The sequence below is a fragment of the Camelus ferus genome, chromosome 13 (genome assembly GCF_009834535.1).
Source record: "Camelus ferus isolate YT-003-E chromosome 13, BCGSAC_Cfer_1.0, whole genome shotgun sequence".
NCBI lineage: Eukaryota > Metazoa > Chordata > Mammalia > Artiodactyla > Camelidae > Camelus > Camelus ferus.
The window spans coordinates 48,587,399-48,605,274 of NC_045708.1; the positions used below are offsets into that span (position 1 = coordinate 48,587,399).

Genomic DNA, 17,876 nt, shown 5'->3' on the forward strand with positions numbered 1-17,876 from the left:
ATTTCGCTCTCCTTTCCCGCTCGTCCTGGTTACTGGCGTCTTTATTGCAGCATTTCGCACACCTGATGCAGCGGAGGCTGGGAAGTCTGGAAGTGGGAGGGGCAGAGGAGCCCCAGCGCCCAGCCCAGGGTCTGAGACCCACCGGCTCAGGGTGGGCGCGCGGGAGCCGACACCTGCGTGAAGTAGCGGCGCCACCTTCCGCTGGCTTCGCCTGGACTCTCGGCCTCTCTGCGGGCAGGGGGGCCCTTCTTCCCAAACTCCTCACTTTTCCTCCCCGAGGCCGCGGCCACGCGCAGTCGCATTCTCACGGCCGTCCAAGTCACCTGCGCCGCCGCCCCCGGCGGCTCGGGGGGCCTCTTCTCCCCTCCCCGAGCGGCGGCGGAGGGCGCGGGGCGCGCGGGCGGGCAGCGGCCTCTCCCCTTCCTTCTCTCCCCGGCACCCCCTCCTCTCCCTCCTCTCCCCTCCTCTCCCCCGCGCTCCCCCTCAGCCCCTCCTCCCACACCCCGCTGCCTCCTCGCTCCGGAGAGTTGCCCGGTACCTTCGGCGACGAGTTTGGAGCCGCCCCACCGCAGAGCCCACGGCCGGCCCAGCGCGAGCGACGCAGGTGCCGGAGCCCCCGCGCCGCCGCCATCTCTGCCTCCGCCTGGGTTGGACCCCAGCCTCGAGGTGGGACCCAACTCTCTTTCCTTAAACCCGTTCTGCAGTCTCTTCCGGCTCCCGGCCGCTCGAGGAGCCGGGCGCGGGACGCGCGTGGCCCTCCGGAGCCCGCGGGCCACCTGGGGGACCGGGAGGCCGGGGCCGATCCCGCGGTGCCACCCGACGGGCACGCGCCTGGCGGGCGGCGGGGCCCTCGCTCCCCCGGGGCAGGCGCTCGGGAGGCCCTCGGGGCGAGGAGGATCCCGGCGCGCGGCGGAGAGCCGACCGCCCAACCTGGGCGCGCACCTGCGGGCGCCCCCAAAGGTCATGCCACCCCTCCAACTCCTCCAGGTCTCCTTCCTACTTTGAAGACTGAAGGCACTGCGACAGAAACCAGTAAGCCCTGGGGTCCAGAGTAAGGATTTGTTGCTTTGGATGACAAAAGAAAAAAAAATTGTACTGTAGGGGTGGTTTAGCCCTGAGCTGCTTATCCTGCCCTCCCCAACCAAATTAATAAAACAACAAAACCCAATCCCAGTCAAAGCACTTATTGTAAGGGGCTTGTAGAGATGAGAAAAAGTGACCCAACCAGGAATCACTTTGGAAACCCCAGGTAGGATGAGGCCATCTGAGAAAGTGGTAATTTTGGGTGCTATTTCTAGGACTTGGGTTTGCAAGTGGAAGACAAGACTGGCTCTTGTAAGCCTGAGGGAGTTCCATATATTGAGGGGCTGCTTGGACGGTCCTCTGTTAACATTCATTTCCTTAAGTATTAAAGTATATTAAAAACAAATGCTCTTTCAGAGCTCTGGATTTATTCTGGAGTCAGAATATCTGGATTTTGATATGATTTGCGATTTACTGTGGCAGCTGTGGTTAGCTTAACCTCGCTGGGCCTCAGTTTCCTCATCTGTCAAGTTAGAGGGTTGGATTAAAATTCTGAGGGCCTTTTGATAATATCCAAGATGTTTCCCAACTTAAAAATTTATAATTCTTTAACTGTTTAACATGTTGCAAACATTGCTAGGTTCATACTTTCATGAAATTAAAAAAAAAACCTATTTTGAGATCTTGGCATCTGTTTATATGTATTTATGACTTATGCTTTTAGGGTTTTCCAACCAAAAATTAAAGAGAAAAACACTTAAAAGAGCTCAGAAATATATAGCTTGTAGGTAAATATTTAGATCATCTCTCAGTCTAGCTTAAAGAATAGTGTTCAACTTGAAGTTAGTATTTGTACCACTGAAGCAAAAACATGTGGCTTTAGCATAGTACTTATTCTCTTTCTGTATTTTATATTTGGAGGAAACAGAAATTGCACCTTTCCCATCAATTACTGCTCGTGAACAGTGTTTGTTACTTTTTAGCATGAAGTTGTGTGCAGAATATTAAAAAAGTGGTTTCAGACCACTTTAGAACCTCTCTGAAATTAAGCTTAATAGCAGAGATGCCAATTTTAGTATTGCATTTTAGTTATTTTGGAATAAGTCCCAGAAAATAGCAGAGGTTAACTAAACAGATAAATCAGAAATTAGGAATTGACACACACACACAATGTTGTACAAGAAGTGTGTACTATAAAGTGTCAGTGAACCTTTTATTTCCTCTTGATAAAAAACAAACAACAAACAACTGTTGGTTTGTATTTGAGCAGAGAATGTTAGAATAGCTTCTGTTGTTCCTTGTAATCCAGAATTATTTGAGACTTAGTCATCAGTAGTTAGGATAGCTTTTAGAAGTGTCTCTGGCTCTTTTTGGCGGCTTTGATCTAAAATAAAAGAATGTGTCCCCACCCAGCATGTGCTTTGTATTCTGTTTGGGAGAATGGAATAGATCTGAAGTATTCTTTTATGGACACATTTAAATTTATTTTCATTGTTTTTCCACCTTTGTACTGGAAGTGTCATCAGTCATTCAGGCATTTGTCTCCCCTTATAATCTCTGGTGAAGCAGGTGATCATTTCCTTTGAAAGAGATGCTCAAAGAGTTAAGGAAATTGGTTGTTGAATGAACAGAGAGTAGTAGAACTCAGATACCCTGGCTTCTACTCACTTGTTGGAAAACAACTGAAAACAGTGGATGGCTCTGACTACTCCTGGGCCAACTCATTCATGACTTGGGAGAGTCATCATGGTTGGCAGAAGCTCTATTCCTCTTTGGTAATGAATTTACTAAGAAAAAACAATCTTGTCTTCACAGTTAGATCACTATTATGTAACTAAATGGTTTGTGTTTGTGAAGTGCAATATCCCAAGGGGATCTTGGAAATAAAACTTAAAAAATATCCAGAAAAAGAAAAGAATTTCCTTGGCAGATATTGTGCTGCATTTTTCACACTGAGAGCCAAACGCATACTGAAAAAAAATGCCCTGTGGAGTTAAAAATGAAGAAAGGGGCTTACGGTCTGCTCTAATTCTTAAGATTTTATGCGATTTACAAATTCCAGTTTTAATTAAATCAGAGAGGCACAGATGTTCACCTACTGACCAGACCTAGTACACATATAACCTTTTGGAGTTTCAGTTCAAATTAAGTCTACTGATAGTTTGAAATATGCCTTCTCAAATGCTTTTTAAAACTTTTACAATGCCATAGTCCTGTCACCTGTTGTCTTTTCACACACATGATCTTATTAATCGTAAACATTTTTTTAACACTTTAAACTATGACATATATAGGGAGAAGAGGTACATAACACAGATGTACTGGTTGACAAATGATACAGCTAATCATTAGAACAGATAATTTTAAGGCTAATACCCCATTATTCACCATGCAAGAAAGAGAACATGCCAATACCAAGAAACTTCTTGCCTGTTCCTTCCTAATCACATTTCATTTTGCTTTAAAAAAATGTATATGACTATAGGAAGCATTCTTTCATAAATTCTTTTGCTTAACGTTATGTTTGTGAGACTAAGCCATTTCTGCTCCATTTTCAAACATAAATTTTTAAAAAGAGTTGTCTATATCCCTACTATCAATTCATTTCTTCACATTTTCTCTTTTTTACATATATTTTTATTGAAGTATAGTCAGTTTACAATGTTGTGTCAATTTCTGGTGTACAGCACAATGCTTCAGTCATATAGGAACATACATATATTCGTTTTTATATTCCACATATGTTCTCTTAAACCCATTTCTACCACTCATTTGTTTTCAGTACTCTGTCAAAACTATTCCTGTCACAGTCACTGGTGACACCACCTTTCCTAAATCCAGTTGTCAGTTGTCACTCACATTTGATCTGACTTCACCAGTTGGTAGCAGTGTCACAGTTATCACTCTCTGCTCTTTGTAATATTTCTTTGTTGACTTCCCGGACACCATGTACTCTGGACTTTCCTCCTTCTTCACTAGCCGTTGCTTTCTGTTTCCCTTGCTAATCTCTCTTCTCTCAGAATTTTTAACCTAAATGCCTTAAGTGTTAGCCCTTGAGAGCTCTTTTTTCTCTATACTCTTTGGGGAGTTCATGCAATCTCTGAAATTGTACACTGATGACTTGAAAATGATAGCTCAGTGATTGACTTCTCCCTTTGAACTTCGTACCTCTATATCCAGCTGCCTATTCAGCATTTCCATTTGGATGACTGTACATCTCTGCCAAAATTTAGTATTATCAGAACTTTTAATTTTTGTGCAGCTGGTGGATATGTATTATTTCATTGCAGTTTATTTAATTACTGGTGAGATTGAGCTTAGTATCTGTAGAATAGGCTAGGTTATGCTGTGATAACAAATAATCCCCAAGTCTCATTGACTTAAGGCTATAAAGGCTTATTTTTCATTCACACAGTTTCCTATGGATTAAGGCAACTGTTCAGGGCAGCTATTCTCAGAAATTTAAAGGTCTAAATTCAAGGAACCCCCATCATTCTGTTGTACAATCTGGAGCACAGGACTTTCCCAGTTGGTGTAATATGGGAAAAGAAAGTGTGGATAATCATGAAATAGCTTTAAATGCCTCCATCTGGAAGCAACATGAATGATTTACACTTTAGAAGCAAAAGAAGTCATGTGATATACCTAACTTCAAGGAGATGGGGAAGGTTAATCTTTCTCTGTGCTGAAAAAAGAAATGCATCTGGGAATACTGGTGAGCAGCAGTGTATTAGTCATCTATTGCTGTGTAACAAATTACTTCCAAATTTAGTGGCTTAAAACAACAAATACTTACTATTTTCAAGTATCAAGAGTTGATATATGTGTGAGTCTGTTTCTAGGCACTGCATTTGTTCCTTTAGTCTCTGTCTGTAATTACTACAGATTCAAATTAAGTCTTGCTGTCTGGTAAGTAGGGGGAGGAATCCTCCTTTGTGCAGTTTTTTCAGCCATACTATAGCATTCCTTGGGCTTTTGCATTTTTCCATATATATTTTTTGAATCAACTTTTCAAGTTCTAAAAAATCCGTTAGGAATTTAATGGAGATTGTATTGGGATTGTTTTGAGTCTATAAACAATTATAAGGAAATTGATATCTTTTAAATATTCAATCCTAGAATCTATGACTGTCTCTTAATATATTTACATCATCTCTAATATAATAAATGTAAGCATAGTCTAAATTTTCTCTTAGGAGTTCTTGAACATCTTCTTGATAGATTTATTCACAGGAGCTGCATATTTAAAAAAATTATTATAGTCAGTTTACAATGTTATGTCAATTTCTCTTGTACAGCATAATGTTTCAGTTATATGTATGCATACATTATATTCCTTTTCATATTAGTTTTCATTATAGGTTACTGCAGATATTGTATAGTGTTCCCTGCGCTATACAGTTTACACTTACCTATTTTATATATAGTAGTTAGTATCTGCAAATCGTGAACTCCCAATTTATCCTTTCCCATCCCCTTTCCCTCCAGTCAGTATAAGTTTGTTTTCTATGTCTGTGTGTCTGTTTCTGTTTTGTAAATAAGTTCATTTGTGTCTTTTTTTTTAAGATTCCACATGTAAGTGATAGCATACGGTATTTTTCCTTCTCTTTCTGGCTTACTTCACTTAGAATGATGATTTTCAGAGTCCATCCATGTTGATGCCAACAGCATCATTTTATTGTTTTTTAATGGCTGAGTAGTATTCCATTGTGTATATATGTGTGTATATGTGTGTGTATATATATATGTATATTTGCTTTATCCAATCATCTGTTGATGGACATTTAGGTTGTTTCCATGTGTTGGCTGCTGTAAATAGTGCTTCTATGAACATTGGGGTGCATGTATCTTTTCAAATTAGAGTTTTCTCTGGATATATGCTCAGGGGATTGCTGGATCATAGAGTAAGTCTATTTTTAGTTTTTTGAGGAATCTTCATACTGTTTTCCATAATGGCTGCACCAAACTACATTCCCACCAACAGTGTAGGAGAGTTCCCTTTTCTCCATACCCTCTCCAGCATTTATCATTTGTGGTCTTTTTAATGATAGCCATTCTGACTGATGTGAGGTGATACTTCATTGTAGTTTTTTTTTTTAAGAATATAACATTTTTTATTGATTTATAATCATTTTACAATGTGTCAAATTCCAGTGTAGAGAACGATTTTTCAGTTATACATGAACATATATATTCATTGTCACATTTTTTTCTCTGTGTGCTACCATAAGATCTTGTGTATATTTCCCTGTGCTATACAGTATAATCTTGTTTATCTTTAATACAATTTTGAAATCCCGTCTATCCCTTCGCACCTCCCACCCCCTTGGCAACCATAACATTGTATTCTATGTCTATGAGTCTGTTTCTGTTTTGTATTTATGCTTTTTTTTTTTTTACTTCATTGTAGTTTTGGTGCATTTCTCTGATAATTAGCAATATTGAGCATTTTTTCATGTGCATATTGGCCATTTGTATGTCTTCATTGAATTGCTTGTTTAGGTCTTCTGCCCAGTTTTGTATTGGGTTGTTTGTTATTAAATTGTATGAAGTATTTGTATATTCTGGAAATTAAGCCCTTGTCAGTCTCATCATTTGCAAATATTTTCTCCCATTCCATAGATTGTCTGTTTGTTTTGTTTATGGTTTCCTTTGCTGTGCAAAAGCTTATAATTTTAATTAGGTCCTATTTGTTTGTTTTTGCTTTTATTTCTAATGCCTGGGTAGACTGCCCTAGGAGACCATTGCTGAGATGTACGTCAGAGAATGTTTTGCCTATGTTTTCTTCTAGAAGGTTTATAGTGTCTTGTCTTATGTTTCACTCTTTAAGCCATTTTGAGTTTATTTTTGCTTATGGTGTGAGGGAGTGTTCTAACTTCACTGATTTACAAGCAGCTGTCCAGTTTTCCCAGCACCACTTGCTGAGGAGACTGTCTTTTCTCCATTGTATATTCTTGCCTCCTTTGATTAATTGCCTGTAAGTGGGTGGGTTTATTTCTGGGCTCTCTGTTCTTTGCCATTGATCCATATGTATGTTTTTGTGCCAGTATCACAGTGTTTTGATTACTGTAGCTTCGTGGTATTGTTTGAAGTTTGGGAGGGTCATCCGTTTCCCTCAGGATTGCTTTGGCAATTCTGGGTCTTTTAAAGCCAACTTCACTCTTTTGCATGTGATTATCTGCTTGTCCTAGCACCATTTGTTGAAAAGGCCATTCTTTCCTCATGTCTATATGTCTTGTCAAAAATCAATTTGCTAAATATGTAAGGGTTTATTTCTGGAATCTCAATTCTACTCCATTGATCTATAATTCTATCCTTATATAAGGTGCCACACTGTCTTGATTACTGGAGCTTTGAAGCAAGTTTTTTTCCTTTTTTACACTTTTTTATTGAGTAATAGTCATTGTACAATGTTGTGTCAAATTCTAGTGTAGAGCACAATTTTTCAGTCATACATGAACATATACACATTCATTGTCACATTTTTTTTTTCAGTATGAGCTACCAAGATCTTGTATATATTTCCCTGTGCTATAATCTTTTTTATCTATTCTGCATTTTAAAATCCCAGTGTGTCCCTTCCCACCCCCTTCCCCCTTGGCAACCACAAGTTTGTATTCTATGTCTTTGAGTCAGTTTCTATTTTGTGTTTATGTTTTTGTTTTTGTTTTTTTTTTTTTAGATTCCGCATATGAGTGATCTCATATGGTATTTTTCTTTCTCTTACTGGCTTACTTCACTTAGAGTGACATTCTCCAGGAACATCCATGTTGCTGCATATGGCATTATGTTGTCGGTTTTTGTGGCTGAATAGTATTCCATCATATAAATATACCACAGCTTCTTTATCCAGTCATCTGTTGATGGACATTTAGGCTGTTTCCATGTCTTGGCTATTGTAAATAGTGCTGCTATGAACATTGGGGTGCAGGTGTCATTTTGAAGTAGAGTTCCTTCTGGATAGATGCCCAGGAGCAGGATTCCTGGGTCATATGGTAAGTCTATTCCTAGTCTTTTGAGGAATCTCTATACTGTTTTCCACAGTGGCTTTCCTTGCTTCCCTCTCCCACTCTTAATGATTTAGATGTCTTCTCTTACAATTTTGTGTTTATGCTTTTTGTAATTCATGGCAGTTACCTCCTTTCCAGTTATGAGTTTCTCATTTTTGTAGCATCCTGCTTCTTTTCTATTTAGACTAGACCTGTCAATATTTCTTTTAGCATGAGTTTAGTGTTGCTAAACTCTTTTAGTTTTTGCTTGTCTGTGAAGTTCTTTATCTCTCCTTCTATTCTAAAGGATAGCCTTGCTGGATAGAGTATCCTAGGCTGCATCTTTTTTTCATTCAGGACTTTGAATATATCTTGCCACTCCCTTCTGGCCTGTAGTGTTTGTGTACAGAAATCAGCTGAGAGCTTTATGGGGGTTCCCTTGTAACTCACTCTTCGTTTTTCTCTTGCTGCCTTTAGAATCATTTCTTTATCCTTGTCTCTGGCCATCTTGATTATGATATGTCTTGGTGTGGGTCTGTTTGGGTTCTTCCTGTTTGGGACCCTCTAAGCCTCCTGTACTTGGATATATGATTCCTTTAGGTTTGGGAAGTTTTCAGTCATGATTTCTTCAAATACCTTTTCAATTCCCTTTGTTCTTTCTTCCCCTTCTGGAACCCCTATTATGCGTAGATTGGCACACTTTATATTATCCCATAGGTCCCTTATATTGTTTTCATTGTTTTTTATTTGGTTTTCTTTCAGCTGTTCTGATTGGGTGCTTTCTGTGGTCCTGTCTTCTAGGTCACTTATTCGTTCCTCTGCATTATCTGGCTTGCTTTGTACAGCCTTTAGGTCAGCTCTTATCTCCGCAAATGAGTTTACTAATTCTACTTGGTTCTTCTTTATAGCTTCTATTTCATTTTTGACATATTTTGTATCTCTAAACACTATTTCTTTTAGTTCCTTCAGTACTTTGATCAGTCTTTTTTTGAAATCTTGATCTAGTAGGCCATCAATGTCTATTTCCTTGATCATGGTTTCAGGGGATTTCTCTTGATCTTTTAATTTGGAGTGGTTCCTCTGCTTCTTCATATTGCTCATATCGCTCTGGCACTGTGGCTTAAGGAGTATCAGTTATCTAGTTCTCCTGGAGATGCTGTGCTCTTACTGATTTTATTGAGAGGTCTTTGTGTCTTCGCCCTGTTTCGTGAACTCAGCTTGCTGTTTCCAGAGGCCCTTTGTTGGCGCCCTCGTCTGTGCTGCTCCCAGTGGCTGTTGGCTAGCAGATCGTGCCCCCTCCCATCGCTGGGTCAGGTGCTGAGCTCTTACCTGGTGGGCGGGTGGGTCGCTCACCCTCCTGATGCTGCAGTCAGATGCTGCACTCCAGGTGAGGCAGGTGGGTGGATCACATCCCCTCCCAGCACTGTGGTCAGGTGCTGCGTTCCTGCCAGGAAGACGGTTGGCCACCCACCCTCTCCCAGCGCTGGTCACTCTGCTGCTCTGTGTAGCTGCCGGCTCTGCCTCGGTTCGGCGCTCTGAAGGCGGGCTCCGGGAAGACCAAGGAATGGCCCCGCCCCTGCTCCGTGCCAAATCTCAGCTCCTTGTTTGTCTTGGCAGTGCGAGTTCTCTGAGCTGCCAGGGCAGAAAGATTCTATCTGCCTCAGGTTGTAAATAAGTCTCAGTCCTGCCCAGAAGGTTGTGGAGCCCCTGGGTGTGGATTCAGGTCTCCGGCCCACCCGCCATCCGGGCGCTGCGCACAGGAGGAGATGGCAGCTGTGGCTGCGCCCTGCCTCTCTTCTCGAGAGAAGCACCAGTAATGGGCGCAGGTCTGAGGAGACAAAGCCTATGGCGCCCCTCCCCCCAGGGCACACCAGCCATGTTGCTTTGCTTTTATCGCAGTTTGCAGGGGACTGAGGTTGTTCTGCTCCGTATCCCCTCCCAGCCACAGCGCACAGCCCCCTGCAGTCCCCCAGGGCTGCCTCAGTGCAGCCGCCCCAGTCCTCCGCCCGGCTTGGGCGGCCTGTCCTGGCCCTCTGCTGCCGGCTCACGTCTCGGGCTGGGTGTCAGCGGGGACCCTCTGTGCCCATTTAAGTTCTGTCAGTCAAGGGATGCTCAAGGCAGATCTGAGCCTCAGAGGCTCCCCCTCCGTCCTGCTGGCCTCTCTGTTGGAGAGGGGAGACCCAGCAAACGAGCGCTAGTCCTCCTTTGCCCCTCCCTCCCCACGGGATCGGTCCTGCGCTGTTTTGCTTTTTCTTCTTTCTTTTTTCCTTTTCTCCTACCAGATTTTTGGCGTCTGTGTCTTTCGAAGAGGGCGATGTTCTGTCGGAGTTTGGCAGGTGCTCTGGTTGGCTGAGTAGGTCCGTAGATGTGAGTTTTGGTGTATTTGTGGGAGAGGGTGAGCTATGAGCAGCCTTCTACTCCGCCATCTTGCTTCTTCCACTGAAGCAAGTTTTGAAAATCAGAAGTGACTACCCCAACTTAGTTCTTTTTCAGTATTGTTTTATCTATTCCCTTGCATATCCATATAAATTTTAGAATCAGCTTGTCAATTTCTGCACAAAATGTAGCTAGAATTTTGAAGGGTTTGCATTGAATGTGAGATTAATTTAAGAAGTATTATCATCTCAACAAAATTAAGTCTTTCAATTCATTAACATGGGATGTTTTTCCATTTATTTAGGTATTCTTTAATTTCTTTCAGTGATGTTTTATAGTGTTCAGCATACAAATAGTTGTACTTCTTTTGTTGAAAATGTCCCTAAGTGTTTTATTCTTTCTGATGTTATTGAAAATGGAATTATCTTTTAATTTTATTTCAGATTGTTCATTGCTAATGTATAGAAATATAAATGATTTTTACATTATTCTTGTATTTTGCAACCTTGCTGAACTTATTTATTAGGTGTAATGTACTTTTTGTGAATTCCTTAGCATTTTCTATGTACAAGATCATGTCATCTGAGAATAGAGATTGTTTTACTTCTCTCTTTCTAATATGGATGCCTTCTATTTCTTTTTCTTGCCCAGTTGCCCTGGTTAAAACCTCCAGTTGAATAGAAAGTGCAAGCAAGTAACTTTGTCTTATTCTTTAGCAGGGAAGCATCCAGTCTTTGACCATTAAGTATGATGTTAGCTATGGGTTTTCATATGTAGCTGTTATCAAGTTGGAGAAGTTCTCTTCTATTCCTAGTTGAATGTTTTTGTCATGAAATGGCATTGGGGTTTGTCAAATGCTTTTTCTGTTGAGATAATCATGTCTTTTATTCTGTTATTACAATTGATAGATACATTGATTTTCATATTTAAACCAAGCCTGCATTCCTGAGATAAATCTTACTGGTCACAGTGCATACATTGCTGGATTTGGCTTCCTATTGTTTTTGCACCTATATTCATAAGGGATGTTGGCCAGTAGTTTCCTTTTATTGTGATGTCTTTGGTTTTGGTATCAGAGTAATACTGGCCTCATAGACTAGGTTGGGAAGTATTTAAAATACTTGGTTTCATATAGTTAAACTTTTCATCAGCCACCTTGCTGAATTTTGTAATTCAGTTAAATAACCTACATACAGATCCTTTGGGATTTTCCACCTTTCTTGTAATTTATGAAATTCGACAGTTTTTTTCTTCTTTTATAATCCTTAAACTTTTCCCACTTCCCTTCCTACCTTGATTAGGACCTTAAATATGTTGATTTGAAGTGCTGACAGGGGAAATCATTTTATATTAAGAATGATGTTTGCTTTGGGTTTTGGTAGATACCCCTTTTCAGATTTAATACTTTCCTTCCATTTCTAGCTTGCAAACAGGTTTTTGTCATGAATGGTTTTTGACTTATCAAAGGCTTTTTAATATTTGCTTATATAATCAAATGCTTTTTCTCCTTCAATTTATTAGTGAGTGAATTATATTAATTGATTTTTAAAATATTAGATCATAGTAGTCCCCTCCCTCACTACCTTCACTGTGACAGTCCTACTCATGCTATATGAGCTTTTTATCCATTGCAGATTTCCATTCACTAATATTTTGCTAAGGATTTTAAAAAGTCTATATTCATGTATAAGATTGGGTGTAATCCTTTTTCAAATTGTTCACGTTATGTCTTTGTATGTGGTCAGGTTTTTGTAAATGCCCTATTAATGCTCAAAAGGAACATGAAATCTACAGTTTGGGAGAGCTGAGTTCAATGTATGTCAAACTTGTTAATGTTTTTGTTCCAGTGTCATTTGTTAGTGTTGTTTCAACCTCATATATCTTCATGTATTTTGTTTCTGCTGTTCTATTCATTCTTTAGGAGAGTATATTAAAATTTTCTACTGTGTATGTGGATTTCTGCTTTTTTGTTGTATTGCTCTGAACTTTCACCTTATATATTTTGAAGCTACATTATAATAAGCATATGTTATTTTGAGGTTGTACTATAATATATGTACACATTTAAAATTATTATATATTCCTGCTGAATGGTCATCAATTTGGAGTGATTCTCTTGAGTTATATTTCTGTTTCCATAGGGCTTTATTAAGGGGATATTTAAAAATACATATTTATATGTTTAGCAACCTTTTTCAATAGTTCCAACTCATGATTATCCTCATGCTTCCTATTGGCTTCAACATGAAAACCAAAAATATCCACTCTTGTAATCCTTGAATATACATTGCCGACATGCTGAGCTTAAAGATGTGATTAATGCCACTGTAATGTGTTTAAGTGAGTTTTAGTAAATGTTTATAAGAAAAACAGACACAAAAATTCTGGCTATGTAGTAAAAATCACCGTCTAATTCAAGTGCCATCAACTTGGAAGTTTAAAATCCTTTCCAGAATGTGAACACTCAATATGTTTAAGGTAGGCTATGTGAAGTTTTTGTGGATATTGATTCTCGCCGAAGGAAAGTCAGCAAGCCACTTATTCTTCTGTAAAATTGGTAGGCTAGATTCTTCCCACTTACATAATTTTGTGATACCAGTAACATGTCCCCCACAGTGAATGCAGTCCATCTTCAGTTTGTGTGGAAGAGTGTTTGCCTGGCCTGGGCATCTTTGATGATCCAGCTGGCTGAGTTATAGCTGTGGCTCTGCTTAGTGTAACATGGAGACTTGCAGAGGAGAGAATAGAGCTGCGGGATCCGTTGTCTGTGGACTGTGGGTGGTCTTCAAGGAGAGAGTCAGGCATTTGAGAACTGTTTTAACAAAGCTTTGTGGTACCCTTTATTTTTATTTATTTGTTTGTTTATCTATCTATCTATTTATTTAAATTAAAGTACAATCAGTTACAATAGATCAATTTCTCCTGTACAGCACAATGTCCCAGTCATGCATATACATACATATATTCGTTTTCATATTCCTATGGACCTCTTTAAATCAAACTAGAGTACTATGGACTAGCAAATAAAAATGACCCAACTGAAGACACTCTAAAGGGGTATTAATTGTAGCATGAATGTCAAATTTTAAAGTGTTTACCAATTAAAGGGGAAATTCCAGAAACAGTACAGACTTACAGATCTCTGTCTGCCTGCTTGTCTGTCTGTCTGTCTGTCTGTCTATCTATCTGTCTATAATAGTGAATGAGAAAGACAAGGAGAGAAGGAGGAAGGGCGGGAATGGGGGCAAAGAGGGGAGAGAGAGAGAGAGAGAGAGAGAGAAACTACTCTTGGACCAGAAATTTCTATAAAGTTTATGGGAACGTAGAAGTGTTTTATCTGTTCATACTAGATAATAGCTCAAGGTTTGAGCCAAGTAGAGATTCTCAGGAGCTTCTATAATGGTATTATAATAGGCTTTAAAAATGTGAACTCATGTTTAAGAACAGCTGTTACCAAATAGCTGTTTAGTGAAGGCGTGGGACAACTTAGTTTTTCTCAGAATTATATTTTCTCATTTTGCTTTAACTAGCAGCTGTTATCTGGGTGTCTAAACCTATGAGATAATCAAACAATTAGATTTCTGTATGCACCAACAGATTTTCTGAATCAACCTGGTCAGTGTAGGAGATGAAAGAGAAAATAAATCACACACACACACGTGTGCGTGTGTGTGTGTATGCATATATGTGCATATGCATAAACAGGGAGGGAAGACATGCTGGCACATACATAATAAGCATCTAGTAATTGTAGCTGCTGTTATATTATTAAGCTGTTATCTCTTAGAATTATGACATACTTATCATACTGGACCTACCCAGCAGGTACCCTACTATTTCTCTTAGTGATATGGATGTCTTACTATAACACTGCTGGTCACAGGTCTGATTTGGGAAAGGAAAAGGTTTTCGCACAGAACAAACAGGATGTAAAAATATCCTTTCTATAAAAAGCAGTCATCTGGCAAGTGGCTTCCTGGTCTTTTGACTAATACTGTTCTGAACTTGCAAATCAATTCTTACAGAGGAGGTCCTGTTGTCTTTTATTGATACCCCTTGATTGATCTTTGTTTTAACTGATCATAGGTTTTGCAGGAAAATCTTTTTTTATATTTATGAGATGCTTCATATTCCACCCCCTTCTTCAAGGGGCAGTTAAATGCTCACTCCTTTACCGAATCTGTTATGATTTATCCAAATTAGAGGTAACTAATTACTCTTTCCAGTAAGTTGTAGTCCTTTAAATGTAAGACATCGTGGATTTTTCAGATACACCACCATTTTTGTACTGCTAAAAAAGAAAAAAACTGCATATTTAACTATTTTACAGTGCTTTCTCATCATTTAGAATTTTTGTTTTATTTACCTACCTCTTTCAAGTGCTGCTTTAGAATTATTTAGATAAGGATTTTTGTTTAAATCATATCACTCTCATAAGGAAAGTAAAACTCAGAGAAATCTATTAAGGAATTCTTTTCATATCCAGAATCTGGTTTTCCTGAATCACTTTTCAACTTAGCACTGTTGATGGCAGTATTTTCCCAAACCATATCATACTCTGTGCTATCAAGAATATTTGTGATATAGCACTTGATAAAAGAATGGTTCACTGTCATTTCCGAGATTTTCTTTTAAGTTGGTCCATTTTGCAAAATTTATGCTCTATATTGATCTTAGCAAAAGATGTCCACAGAATATTTTTCAGACAACATTCAGGGCTCATATTTCTTCCTTAAATAGTCTTTAAACAGTTTGTTGACCGAAATATTGATGGCTTAAAATTATCCAGTCTGTCATTAGGAAAGCGCCCTTACTTGTACATATGCAGTTAATGACAGCTAAGTCACAGCTGCTACAAGGCCATCAGTAACTGTAAGATGACATCGATTTTAACAAAGATCTTGGTGTCAGAGGTGTTAAAATACTGTGAATCTTAAAATAGAAGACATACATTACTCTCTCCCTTTGTATTTCTTGAAGTTCAACTAAAATTTTACTTCTGTGAACCTTTAATTGGCTCCCACGACTTTGTTAGTATCTAATTTTTTGAAATCCCATAACACTTAATTTAATTAAAAGGATTATATAATACTTTTGCAAGAAAATAATCCACGCACATGGTTACAAAAACCTACTGTAATGAAACAAATAGTCCCTTGCCTCACTCCCTTCTCTTTTATTCTTGATCCTGAGAACAACTCACTTAAGCCATCTCTGGTTTTAGTTCTTCCATCGTCTACTCTGTAGGGCTAAAGAAGCTTATTCTGACTTTTTTCCTCTTTTTCTTTTCATTAACCACTTTGAACAGGTACCATGGTAGGAAATAGTTTAGCTTACTAATTTCACCTTCTTTCTCTCTCCCTCCTCCATGTATAATTGTATCAATTTTCCGACCTCTTTTTTTGGTTGCTTTTGTAATTCCACCACCATTTCTTGTTCCGTTCACTACAGATCGTTTCTCTTGACTCTCTGCTTCATGAGGTTGTGTTATTTCACCCTTTACCTTCCTACCATCTCTCCTTATATAATTACACCACCCAAATTTTGACAACTGTACAGTAAGAAGATTGATAATATTTTATGTTTGGTATTTGTAATCAAATCTTTCATTTTTGTCTATTGGTTAGGCCAAAAATTTGAAGTCGATAAATAGTAGCATTAATGTTATTATGACTTTGTAAATATTACTCACTGCAGAACCAAGAAGGGTTGTAGGATTACTTCATTCAGGATGACTCCTCAGCCACCCAAAGGGGAATGTTCCTAGAAATCAAGGTTAAGGTTAATTATTCCTTTTTTCAAATAGATTCTTTAATTCCAGCATTTGCTCAAGATTATGCCATATGTTATTTCAGCTCATATTTAGATCAGGACTTTCCATAAAGCTTTTTCCAGTTAACTTTATTTTTTCTTATTTGGAGAAGGTATGTGGGCCTTTATTATATCCTTAATTTCAGTTTTTTAATCATTTTATTTATTTATTTATTTAGGAATCCATTTCATTATTCTTTTTGAAGTCCATTGAACTCATATTCTTATTTGGACTACTGGCTTCAATTTTGAACCAAGACTTCTTTTTTCCCTTGTGTTATTCTGTTTTTGGTTTGTTTTGTTTTCAAGTTTTTGCAGCTTCAGAATCTTGTTATGCATGATAAATATGTAGTTGCCTTCCACCCTCACCTTCCTCCTGGCCATTTCCGTTCAGGGGTCATCTGTACTCCATCTGCTCTCTGGACAGATCTTTCTCAAGTCTGTGGAGCCATCAACTGGGTTGCAGTCAAGCTTCCCTGGATCCTGATCCCTGAATACCTCTTCCTTGGCTTACTCCTCATTTTGCTGGAATCTGTTGTAAAGTTAGTTCTGAGAAAGAGATTCAAAGGATATAAATTTTCTAAGTCACTGCATTATTGAAAATGTGTTTGTTTTGCTCTGATACTTGCTTGATTGGCTAATAGAAGTTTAAACTGTAAATGATTTTCCATCTGTCATTACAGGATTGTTTTCTAGAATTCAGTGTTTTAGATGAAACATTTGTTTTAATTCTGTTTTTCATTACCTAAATGATGTTTCTTCTTCTCTGGAAACTTCCTACCTCATTCTCTTCTTCAGTTTTCTGTAATTTCTTAATGATTAGGGATCGATTTTTTTTTCCATTCCTCCTCCTTGGAATTTGGCTTTTTTTCAGTTTAGAGACTTGGGTCTCTTACGAGCTCTGGAAAAATTTTTTGTATTATTTCACTGATCATTTTTCTCTTTATTCTTTTTTTTTTTCTGGAAATGCTATTGGTTGGGTAAGAATTACTTGACCTTGCCCTCCCCCACAAACACACTTTGGGGAGGAATAAATTATGCAAATATGTTTTCTAACCTTTCCATTGAAACTTTTTTTTTTTGTAACTATGTGTTTAAATTTTCCAAAGCTTTTTCTTCCTCTGATATTCCTTTGTTAGAACAGTCTTTGAATTTGTGGTTGCAAAGTCTTCTGACCAGTCTCTGAAAATACTCATTAACATTTGTTAAAGTTATTTTTTTTCCTCTGATTTATCTCTGTGTCCCCTGTGAAAGGCTTTCTTTTTTTTCTTTAAATCTTTCCGTTTACAAAAATTTTCCATTATGCTGAAGGCTTTCTTCATGTCTTAGCTCTTGTCTCCATTCAATGTGGCTATTAAGAGAAAAATAGGGAGAATGCGAATTCTTTGTATGTGGGCATTGTCTGTCACGGGAAGTGCTTCACTGTAGGCATTTGAATAAGGAGCTGCCATTTATGCTGAAGGCCTATGCCCTTAAGTGTCAGGATGTGTAAGGGCTCTACCATGGTGGTGCCAAGCCTATGCTAGAAGCCTGAGTTCTCCTCGAATAACTTCTATTTCCTCTAACCCCTTTATCATACAGGAGTATAAAGGAAAATGTTTAATTCTCTTTGGCCATTTGACACCTTTGAATACTTTGCTTGTGTTTGGGAAATTCCCCACATTATAAATCCATATT

General features: G+C 38.8%; 1 protein-coding gene across 6 annotated transcripts in view; it reads left to right on the forward strand.

Moving 5' to 3' along the window:
• The first annotated feature begins 533 nt into the window (after window positions 1-533).
• LEPR (leptin receptor) overlaps window positions 534-17,876 on the forward strand; it is a 93,708-nt gene continuing 76,365 nt past the window's right edge. For 3 of the 6 annotated variants that reach the window (XR_004325128.1, XM_032494502.1, XM_032494501.1), the window contains exon 1: window positions 534-666. The gene's annotated coding sequence lies outside the window, so the exon portion shown is untranslated. Of the gene's footprint in view, window positions 667-1,005; window positions 1,033-17,876 lie in introns of those variants that run through there. The other 3 variants (XR_004325130.1, XR_004325129.1, XR_004325131.1) reach the window with 3 other exon arrangements.